The following is a 12,554-nucleotide window of genomic DNA, read 5'->3' on the forward strand; positions in this document are numbered from 1 at the left end:
GAAAGGCACTTCCTCTTCCTCCCAGCATTCTGTTCTGTTTACTCCACCCACCTATCAAGCCAAGCAATTTCTTTATTAATTAACCAATGACCTTCCTCCATCACTGGACCTATTTTTCCGGTATATCAACAGGCACTATAGGTAGTTATCTTGTCCCCCATGTCAGGGAGTTCCCCCTTGTATCAGCCTTTCAACCTATTCTGGGCAGGAAGCATGGGACGATGTGCTCCTTCCCGCAACTACTTCCAGCTGACATTGGGACGTCGTTATCCGGGCCCAAACAGGTTGGAAGGCTAGCCAAAGTAGGGAAGAAATTTAGCCAATGAGGCACTCATTGGACTTCATTGAAGGGAGAGGGAACGTTCATATCAGCTGAACTGGTCCACATCAGTTTTCAGGAAGTTCAGGGCTCACCACCATTCAGAGCAGGTTGTAGTCAGCAACTGAAGCCTACCTAGATGTGTCTGCCAGCCAAGTGGAAGCCTATTGAGATAAATTTAAACTAGGAACAGAAGTTAAAATTTGTGTACTTAAAGAAAAACCTCTTTTTATGCTCTTAAAAAAAAAGAGCAGATAACGGGTATCTGTAAACAGATAGAATAGATTCATACTTTTGAGTCCTAGCAAAACTACTGATTTTGGTTAAAAGCATGTATATTTTTCTGCTATCCAGAGAACCATGTATGGTTTGGACAGAGATGTCTTTGGCCCAATGAGAAACACCTTTTAGTTTATATTTAAGTGGCAACTAGAATAAATCTAAAATCTTGAGCTTGTGATCCAAACAGTTAGTAGTCATTGCTCTGTTAGCTTATTAGAACTATACCACAGAGGGAGAAGAAATTAGAAACAGTGTCCATATTTTAGCCTGTATTTACATCTTAAGTCATTTCTTTTAGACCCTCAGAGCTAATGAACTTTTGTACCCTCCGGCCTTAAAACATTTTTTAACAGAGCTAACAAGCTGGCTGTAGCTTTGTGGAATGATCTGGATACATTTTGCTGCTAAACTGACTTTATAACTGCCCTAGCCAATACTATCAGAGATCCTATAAGGATAAATAAAGTATATCTGAGTACAGACCAAACAGTTTCTGAATCTATTAAAAATGACAGGGACCAGAGTCCATAAACAGTTAGTCATATCCAGGTTTCCATAGCATCGGAGGCAGAAGTATCCAGAACAGCAGTCTTACTGTCTAAGACAGGCCCATAAGGTGGATTTTTTCCTATGGAAAAGGGACATGGAAAAAAAAACTGACCTTATTTTGCCTAGGAAAAAGTAGTTCAATCAGTTCTCCAAGTCCTGCTGTTTGTCCACAGTCTGGACCGGGTCTGGGCAGCAGGTGTTGCACCTTGCCCAGGGGTCAGCATTGTCATAATCCAAGTGGAGTCATCATGGTGTCCCATAATCTTCTTTGGAGACCTTGGGTTACTGCTAGGATCTTGGAGTCTCTGTCTAATATAATAAGCTTTTAAATAATTATTTTAAATGCCATATTCTGCAGATCTCTGAAGTATGAGGGCTGCCTAGGTATGTATGATTAGGCAAACTTTGTTTCTCATTACTTGTTTTGAGTTAGACTTTAAAAACATATACAGGGACCTAATAATATTTATTCCTGTAATTAATTATATCAGTACTTTAAGGATGACTGACAACTTGTATTTCCTAACCGTCTATAATAAGTTAGCAGCTTTCACAAGACTAAAACTCCATGCTCTGTCATGATCTTGAATTGAAGCTAATAAAGAAACTGAATTAGTCATTCCGAGGGTAAACACAGAACAAGTTTGTAACCAGCTGTTAATGCTGTCTCCTGAAAAGCAAGGAAAAAGTCCCAGGGTGAATTGGGAAGAGGAGGGAGTCTAAGGGCTAACATTGCCCTAAGGCAAACTGAGACTATAGAGCCCATATTGGCAGGTGTGTACCAAGTTGCCCTGGGAAAGCTGCCCTGGGCTGTACATCTTTCCGCCTTCATAAGCACCGATGACAGGACTCAATCATGGGTCCTGTCTGTCCAGGGACTCAAGGGGATAATACTGGGACCTCAATACCATCAGTCGGACAGTATTACCCATTCTTGAACAAAAGTAGTCAAGTCTGTTGATAAGAAGAAGCAAGATCATTAGGGCCCTGTTAGAGCTGGAAGCAAGGTTGTTAAGGAGACCAGTTTAGCAAGTTTTCATCCAGCTTCCATGTGAGTGTTCTGTTCTCTAACAAGGTCATTGAATCTCTAATTACCCAGAGTGATTGACATAGAAACAACACTCTTTCCCCAGAGGAGGAGGTCCAAACCTCGTAGTATCAATACAAAAATGTATGACTCAGTTTATCCAAATAGCTTAAACCCAACAAAGTTAGCAAAGACAAGGAGGCTAAACATAAATTTTAAAGCCTGAATAGACCTTGAACAAAGAAATACATTTTTAAACCATTAGTTAATATTTTTAATGCGTTTACATTTTAATATAGTTTTCCATGTTATAGTGATCCTACCATTACAGAATCTTCCTGTTGTTATTTTACAACTGCAGTTTTGCCTATGTTGTGAATCTCAGTTTAAACATCTGACATATGGGTGGTCCCAGACTACCCCTGTACAACCTCTACAAGACTGAGATTCATAGGCTTGGGGTGCTGTTCCAAGCCCTCTATCAACCTGCTTAGGTCATTGTCTTCTGCATCACATGAAATGAACACTTTTGTTTCTACTTAGCTTTTGGTGCTTATGGCTCTGACCCTAATTTTTAGCTTGTTATTTTAAGTTTAAATATTAACAATATAAAACATAACATAAAACATTTTATAAGCACAGATGTCTCTCAGCCTTATAAAGTTGTTTAAAAAATTTTTTCTAAAAAATTAAAATCTCTTAAATGTCTTTCTGCCATATCAAGAATATCAAAAATCCCCCAACAAAATATAAGTAATATTTTAAAATGATATTAATGCAAGTTTTGAAATAAGAGACAAAATTGCCTCATCTGGCCTTGGCAATGAAATAAGAAAGTCACTGCTTTGGGTTTTAACTTATGCAAATGTCAACAATTTTGCCAAAAATTTCATGTTCGTATTCAATAGACCAATTAGATTTGTCATTGTATTTTCACTTGTTATTCAGTAGGGAATTGATTTTTATTAATTTCAGATTGAAAAGTGTCTTTCACATGAAATAAAGTCATGGCAGGATTAGTTTGTCAGAGATTCATAGAAATACATCCTCAATAAATCTCCCAAATTGTACCACTTTTTACACCTTCATCTCCTTTTTTTGCCAGAAAGTTCATCACATGTCAGTATTACACTTGGTAAAACTTCCAAAGGTCGTCTTGTGCTAAGATAGTGCTGGATTGTGGATACTGGTCTGACTGAGTCTTGTTCTAGAATAAGGTCTGGGTGAAAACTATCAAGGTTGCCAAACTGCCATTTGATTTATTTATTTTTATTTTGGTGTGTGTGTGTGTGTGTGTGTGTGTGTGTGTGTGTGTGTGTGTGTGTCCATGAAGGCCAGAAGAGAGTGTCAGATTCCCTGGAGTTGTGGGCCTTTGTGAGTCACCAAGTCAGGTCCTCTGCAAAGGCAACACATGCCCTCTGAGCCATTTCTCCCAGCCCTCGCCATTCGATTTCTCTCAATGAGAGAGCAGCACTTCCTGTCATTCTTCTTGGTGCCCTTCTTTAGAATTTGGTTCTATTTTTCATTCTATTTCATTCTAAGAGGAGTTGGACACACTTGGTTTATCAGAGAGAAGACAGGAAAAGGGTCAAAATGAGAAAAAATAAGCTGCAGATAAAAGATAATAGTCTTACATGTAACATGTGAAATGTTGTTCCACGTATACAAAAATACATGTATGTGTTTATATATGTCCATGGAGTTGTGGTAAAGGCCAGAAGACTGCCTTCTAGAATGTCCCACAATGATAGAAATGTTCTCTTCCTGTGCCATGAAAAATAGTAGCCAGGAGGCACATATATTTTCTGAGCAGTGAGTAACCAAAATAGTGAATCTTTAATTTGTTTAATTTGAATTTTGAAACTAAGTAGTGTGTATAGCTACAGACTATAGTCTAAAAAAACAATAGGCAAAATTTATTTGTATTTTCTTTCTTCTACTTTTCTGTAGTGTTTAAATATGTCTACAGTTAATTGTGTACTCAGGAAAGAAACTGAGAAAAAGCAGTCTTTATAATGTTTAATAGCTTATACTTAGGGAGCTGGAGAGATCGCTCAGTGGTTAAGGGTACTGGCTGCTCTTCCAGAGGATCTGGGTTTCATTCCCAGCACCCACATAGTGGCAAGCAATCATTTTAAATTCATTCCAGAGGATCTGGCTCCCTCTGCTGGCCTCCAGTGGCACTGCACACATATGGTGCACAGACACACATGTAAACAAAACACCCACGCACATAAAATAAAAATAATCTAAGCATTTTAGAAAACATTTAGACCTACCCTGACAGCCTTATTCAAATCCTGGCCTTACTATTTTCTTACTTGTTTTGGAACACATTTCTCCAGCTCAGATTTTTTTCCTCACTGGATACAATTCTCTGACCTGTGGAGTGCAGGTGTGAAAACTGTCTTGTATGGGGGGTTATTGTGAGGAATAAATGAATTCATGAATGTAAACTAAGTAGTATAATTTCTAGCATGGAAGTCCTATCATGTTCAGTAAGAGTAGAAAATATAAGTTTTATTAGTTGTACTTGCCAAGGGTTTGACTTGGGAGTAAGAGAAGATTCTGGCTATGGAATTAGATAATGATGAGCTTACAAAAATGCTATCAGCCTTGAAGGAGACTTTAACTGACTATTATTACCAATTCTGGTGGGGAAACCACTGACGCTATATGTCTTATAGGAGAGCAATTATTTGTCTTTTGGGATAAAGCCTGCCTGGGTCTATCAAAGTAGGAGAGCCTGGATAATTTTGGTGACCTAGCTGCAAGGGAGTCTGGAAAAGAAACTTACCTCTACCCAGCGCTTTCAACTTCTGCAGGAAAGGTGGCCATACGTTGAGAGTTTTCACCAAATATAAAAGACTTCATGTGCTGGATAGCAAAAAATAATAATAATAAAGATGAACATATATGTATGTATACATCCCTATACATACTTTTAAAGATTTACAAATCTTTAAGTATGTGTATATGATTGGGCCTGTGTGTAGATATATATGTGCACTAAGATACTGATGTCCTTGGAGACCAGAGGCATTAGATCTCCCTGAAACTGGAGTTACAGGGAGCTGTGAGCCACCCAATGTGGGTGCTGGGGATTGAACTTGGGTCCTCTTCAAGAACAGTCTCACTCGTAACCGCTGATCCACCTCTCCAGCCCATATCTACACGTGTGTGAGTGTACTAACAATGCTATTCAAACCAGGGGATGGCAGAGGAAAGCAGGGATTAACGTAACAATGTTAAGTAGACCTGCATTCTTACTGGATACCATTTAAGGGTTGTTATGGAATAATATTTTTGTACACTGTAAAGATGTGTCACTCTGATTCGTTTAATAAAAAGCCGAATGGCCAATAGCTGGTCAGGATTTCCAGGCACAGAAGAGGCTGGAAAGAAAAAGTGGAGATGCCAGGAGACACAAAGCAAGCAGGGTGTGCACTTTGGAGATGAGCTAATAAAGCCACAAGGTAGAAAATAAATTAATAGAAATGGGTTAATTTAAGTTATAAGAGCTAATTAGAAACAAGCCTAAGCCAAGTTTTTAAAATGAATAAGAAGTCTCGGTGTCATTATTTGAGAGCAGGCAGGACAGAGAAAGGCTTGTTACAAAGGGCCACCTGAGCTCTCCAGATTCTGGTTTCTCAAAACAGAGTGTTGAACTGTAGCTGCTGAGATCTATGAAATGCAACATGATCTGAGCATCTCTGTGATTGGCGTTATTTGAAATGAAGGATCAGGAAGTAAAGTCTCCCCAAATTTTCCACAAATGAAATTTGGGATGACAGGATATATTTTAGTAGTGGTATGCTGGCCTAATGTGCATTGCTTCCCTAATATGGAGAGAGAGAGAGAGAGAGAGAGAGAGAGAGAGAGAGAGAGAGAGATTTAACGGGAGTTTACTGATCCTGAGGTGACTGAGAAACAGGCAGTCTTAGCCTCCCTAGCCCAAAGAACCAGAATCACGCTGAGTGAAAGTCAGCCACAAAAAGAGCATTTTCTATTTTTGCATATATGAGGTAGGGTGGGGGAAGTAGGAATTGACTAGGGGGCATAAGGGAACATTCTAGGGATGATCGCAACGTTTTTCTAAATCATGATTGGGATGTAGCTTGTAGTAGCATATGCAGCTGTCACATAGGATTACTATAATTTTCAGTATGTAACTTTATTTTAAAAACAAAGCACTAAGCCATCATTGAATTTCCAGTCCTCCATGTAAGTGATTAGATGTAAGTGATACTGGTATCCATGACTTACTTTGAAATAGATCAAAATGCCATTGGATAAAGGAGGGGCGAGGGGATGGAGGGATGGACAGGAAGGACACAGGAGTAAATCGGTGATACCATCGAGGAGGTGGGTACATAGACAATCAGTCTTCAATTTCTTCTTTATGTTTGAAATTTGGGGAATGCAGAATTCATTAACATCAATAAAATGCTAGTAACAAACAACTCATAAAGTAGGGAAGACTTTGTGTACTTATAGATGCTATAGAATTCCACAGCAGGAGGGAGCTCAGGAGCTGTTTCAGCAAACTCACTGAACACAGGAGGACACTAAGGCAGGCACCGAGAAGAAACTTTCCTGCGGCCACACAGCCAGGCTCAGGCAAGCAGGTTCTGTCACTTTTGGCTCTGGAATGTAGGATGTAGGAAAGGGTTCAGCATCAGATCGAAATACGGGGTACTAAATGCATTAAGAATCTCTGTACTTTCTTTGTAACAATACACCGCTGCAAATTATAATCTCTGAGATCCACCCAAGCAGTTAGTTCAAGAACCAGTTTATATGGCTTGTAGACACTGGGTTCAGAAAAGGGAACGAAACAGTGCTTTATTTTAAGACGCTTAATTAAAGTCTTTAGCTACTCATCTGTTTATTGCTGTATTCTAAAGTGGTTTTGTAACACCCGACTGCTTTGGCAGGGTGTAGAGAAACGCGGTTATTAACTACTATTAGAACCGTCTCACCAAGCCGTTGCTGCGCAGAGCTTCACCATGCTTCCTGGGAGCCAAAGTTTCACACCCAACACTCTTCAAAGGCGAATGACTTCAGAAGAAGATATGCAAACGAATCATTAAGAGCTATTATTAAATCCTTCTCAGGGCATCTGAGTCATCTAAAAGAAGATTTAGGTTTGGCTTAATTTGAGGAGAAAATAAAGGGCTATGTAACATTATGTAACACAGGACTGGCTGGCTGACACCTGCCATTCACCCATTCACTCTTCCTTACTCAGACTCCCAGGACAGCAACCCGCAGCATAGAGATCACTCCAGACAGGGTGGTGTCACACAGGGATAGTCTTTTCGTGGGTAAAGTGGCTTCTCAACAGATCAAGTACTGATTGAAACTTGTGAAGCAGTCGTGCCAAGAAAACACAAAAGACAGTTCACAAAGCTGGGTCATGTGGCTCATGCCTGTAGCCTCAGTTCTTGAGAGGTTTAATTAGGAGAATGACAAGTTCAAAGCCTGCCTGGGCAACTTAGTGAGACCCTGTCTCAAAATAGACAGAACTGAGCATAGTGCTACACACTTGTGATCTCAGAACTTGAGAGGGCAAAGCAGGAGGGTTAGGAGTTTAAAGGTTATGATGAACTTGATTGAGGCCAGTCTAGGCTACATGAAGTCCTGTCTCAAAAACAAAACAAAGCAACAAAAGAGTTAGCTATAAGCCTGTGGTAGAGAGTTGCCTAGCACACATGAGTCCTGGACTCCATCACCAGAAAGAAAAAGGGTGAAAGACAGGGAAAGAAAATAGAAAAAGTGAAGTATTGTAGTGAGATTGATATCAGGTAATAGCAAGTAAAAGACAGAGTGTAAATTCTTTTAAGAGTTAGGAAGAAATTCCACAGGGGAATAGCAATCAATATGAAACCAGATGTCCTAACAGCAATACTGGATTCAACAGACTCTTAATTATATGGAGAAGTACTTTGCATCTAGATTTTTTATAGCTGATTAAAATGTCTTTTATGTGTGAGTGCGCAATAAAATTTTTCTTAGATAAACAGGTGCTTATATTTGCAACCCAGACAGGGGTTGTTAAAAATGAAAATAAAAGCCAAATAGGCATATCGAGAAATAAAGAAGCTAGTAGCAACTCAGGTGTTGTAGCAAGATCTACTGCCCAAAAAAATACCAATAAGGTAGATGAAGGGAAAGAAATAAAATAAAATGAAGCCAAGCCAATGTATTTGTCTTGTTAGTATAAAGATGATAACCTGATAGAATGAAGATAGATGTATGATAGACAGATGATAGATAGATAGATAGATAGATAGATAGATAGATAGATAGATAGATGATAGGTAAATAGGTAGGCAGTTACATAGGTTATAGGTAGATAGATTAATGTATAAGAGAAAATAATTCATTCCCATATAGGCAAATAACTATGAATATGGCTTTAAACTAATAACTGTAGAAATTAAGATGTATAATATTTAACAAACAATATTATAGATTATTGAATTATATACAAGCAAGAACATGAGAAATGAGAAGAAAATAGAGTAGATGGGGAAAATTATAAAATATACATACTTATAAAATATAATTTAGGTTAACTATCTTGTGCACAGTAGACATTTGATTGCCTCTTCATAGTGAGCCCATATGGTAAATATGGCCAGACACACGTGTACGTACATGCACACATGTATGTGCATAGACATACACATACATACATATACAAACTTGTGCATATACATATACACACAGGTACATACATATTCATACAGGCACAGATATATAAACATGAACACAAATGTACGTGCACAGACATATAGAAATGTACAAACATGCACATACTATGTCATTGGATTCTAAAGCAAATATGTTCAGAAACATGCCTCCAGGCCCCCTGGGGGAGGCAAGGCTCTTTCTTGGTTGTGAAATCTTGATGACTGGCTGGTTTTAAGGATGTTCCAAATCAATGCAAAAATGTCCTAGCCTAGTGCAGGCTGTGAGATAAATTCAAAGACAACACTTGAGCTTTAATTTGACCCTAACCACATTACTAATTTTATAGTCACTTAAGCAAAGAAATGCTCAAAACATCCTTGGAAAACGGCCTAATCTCATTTTTCAATTGACTGCTTGAGATCTGGATGTGGAGGCTTGGATGTTGATCTCTGACGCTGAGCTTGCCAGTAGGGCCGACAGAGATGAGGCTGTTTGTCTTTTGTGTCTCCACCCAAGTATTTTAAACAGCAATGGAAGTGCTGTTAATCGTGTGATCAGTTACCATGTACAGAACCTGGGGATCCTTTCTGATTTCAGGCACGGCGAGGGGTCTGCCTAGGAGGACAGTGATTTCAAATAAATCCTTTAGTTCTGGGGAATTGTTGGAAATCAGGCAGAACAATACAAGTTTCATTTTGTGTCTTTTGCACTTCAATTGACAAGAAATAATAGTGTTTAATTCAGAGCCAATCTCATGGCACTATTACTGCTGATTTGAATGTTTTAGTTTCTGTGCCCCCCCTCATGGAAGAGCAACCATGAGAAACACACGGAACAACCCAGACCAGAACAGCTAACCCAGGTGGACTGGCTGCAGGCTGCAGACACAGGACTGAAATACATGTTTATGCTGCATGTTGCTGTTGATATATGAAGACACAGCTTCTGCCTCACAGTAAGAGAGTTTATCCTGCAGGCAGGTATGAGTGGCCATGTCTCATAGCAACAGAGCAAAGAGAGTTATGAACCTTTTGAAATACAATGGTGGGTACCTCAGCTACAGCAATGGGGAAGCCTCTACTATAGGCCCTGTATGCTATTTTGACATCCTTAGCCTTTGCATAGGTGGAATTGAGGTGTCTGTTATACAATTCCAGAAGGGTTTACTCACCAAGATGTTAGGTTCCAAAGAGAAGTGGACAATAAAGGTTCTTCAAAAAGCAAAGACAGTAGAAGATAAATTATCAGTAGGTTCTGGACCTGCAATGTTCCCACTGCCAACAATCACTGAAATTCTAATTCATCCATCAGCCTTGTAGAATGTTAATGTAGACGTCGCTTCTTTGGGAGCACTTCCGTGCACACTGCCGGGATGGCGAGTTCCTTACATAGCGTTATGTGATCGTTGCTAATTAGTTGGGAGTTAATTGCTGGTATATTGACTCAGGTTACTTAATCAGAGTCAATCTGTCCAGAGTCTTCCTCCCACCTTAGCGACTGGCCCAACGATGAGCCAATCACTGCCGCGCAGAGGACACAGGAAGACGAGCCGGCTTTGCCTTGGAGCTGTTCTTGTACACGTGAGACTCCGGCGAGAGAACAATGGACTCAATAAGCCTGACCGAATAATCCGAAATCCTGTGTGCCTCTGAGAGTCTCTGGTATGAACTAATAAAAGGTTGAAATTGAGCCTTGTGTTATTTATAAGTAATACAGGCCCATCAGCAAATGGAAATGTATCTGCAGTTCCAAAATGATATCTGCCTGCCTACACTCCTGAGAGGAGGGAGGCCCACAGTCTTCTGCTGTGGCATCCATGATAAAGGAAGATGGCCTCACTTAAGCAAGAATGGTTTTCCCACAACCATTACTAGGAAGAAACAGCAGAGAGGCATAAAAGTAATTGTGGTTATTGAAATGCTAAAAGCCCCAGCCTCTTCTATAGAAATCTCACTTAGTTTGATAGCCCTAACTCCCATGGGTCTGGGTCTGGGTCAAATGTCTCCTGGAGGAATTATTATCAGCTTGAGAATTTTTGCTCATTAAACACTCAAGGGTTTTCTTGAAATGATATTTTATTTTTATTTTTTCTTTGGTTTTTCGAGACAGGGTTTCTCTGTGGTTTTGGAGCCTGTCCTGGAACTAGCTCTTGTAGACCAGGCTGGTCTCGAACTCACAGAGATCCGCCTGCCTCTGCCTCCCGAGTGCTGGGATTAAAGGCGTGCGCCACCATCGCCCTTGAAATGATATTTTAAAATTAAACCGAAAGGATGACAATAAACATCTGAAAGCAAAAAAAAAAGTTAAAAAAAAAAGAACGGTTTTCCCTTCATATTTGAAGTCGAACACAGCTCCTGAATTTGCAACTTAAATTGGACATTTGACTAAGGAATTCCAGGAATTTTGGTGGCCGGGAGCAAGGAAAGGGAGAGAGAATTGGAGAATGAGAAAGCGAGAGGAGCGAGAGGAGGAGGTGGAGGAGGAGGTGGTGGCAGTTAGGCAGTATTACTACTGCCCTACATGTAATGAATGTAATGCAGAACAAGAATGAGCCCTGACACCTGCCTGAGCGACAGGGCACAACATCGGGGCATGAGCATCAAGAACCAGCTTTAACACCTAGACGCCAACAAATGGGCTAGCAGAAATTAAGCCTGTACTGGGCTACCCTTGAGAGGCCAATTTCTCTTTCTTGTTTGTCATTTTAAAAGAGCAGACAAGTGGCTAAGGAGGTGGCTCAGTGGGCGAAACACTTAGCACACAGGAGTGAGGAGCTGAGTTCAGATCCCAGATGGCACCTAAGGACAGAAACAGCACCATTTGCCTGTAAGCCCAGAGTTTCTGTTGAAGGAGGGTGGCAGGGACCGAATGCTTGAAGCTGGTAGGCTAGACAGATTAGTGGAGGTTCAGGACAATTAGGCTTCAGGGATGCCTATGTGTGAGCTAAATACATGCTTATGCTTAGATTACATATTGTTCTATAGCATTATTGTGGTCATGAAATCAAGGATGCCACTGTGCCTCCTTAGACATATCTAAATGTCTTTCCTCCTCTATCCCTCTCTTTCCAGCCTCTCTTCTTGCTCTTCCTGCGCTCCCACACTCTCTTCCTTTCCTTGCTCCAGCAATTACAAAGAATGGACTCTACTTCTAGCTGAAGATGAGCCCTTGTCCCCTGTTAAGGGTTAATCTGGTGGAGCAGGTCAGGGATCACTAGGAAGGAGGACTCATGCAGGGTGGTCATCGAGACAGGGTTTCTCTGTGTAACCTTGGCTGTCCTGGAACTCACTATGTAGACCAAGATGGCCTAGAACTTAGAGACCTGCCTGCCTCTGCTTCCTAAGTGCTGGGATTAAAAGTGTGTACTATGTACCTTGCTATGATAATGTTCTTTTCTTTTTCATAATTTCTACCCTTCTGATGCACTCCCTAGGATCTGCCATGAGGATCAACTGGGCCTGGGTCTAATTCTTTTCTTCTCTTCTTTTTCATTCAGATGCTGGCCAGAACCCAAGTAGATTTTAAAGTCTCGAAGCAAGGTTCTTGACTCCCTTACCCTTTTCTCTAAACTCCCCTCCCCACTATGTGGACACCTACACCTAGTGTCTGAATGTTAGGTTATCCCTGAGCAGTGTGGTTTTGGCCACTGTGTAGACATTCACACTTGGTATCTGAATG

The sequence above is a fragment of the Microtus ochrogaster genome, unplaced genomic scaffold, assembly GCF_000317375.1.
Source record: "Microtus ochrogaster isolate Prairie Vole_2 unplaced genomic scaffold, MicOch1.0 UNK33, whole genome shotgun sequence".
NCBI classification, from domain to species: domain Eukaryota; kingdom Metazoa; phylum Chordata; class Mammalia; order Rodentia; family Cricetidae; genus Microtus; species Microtus ochrogaster.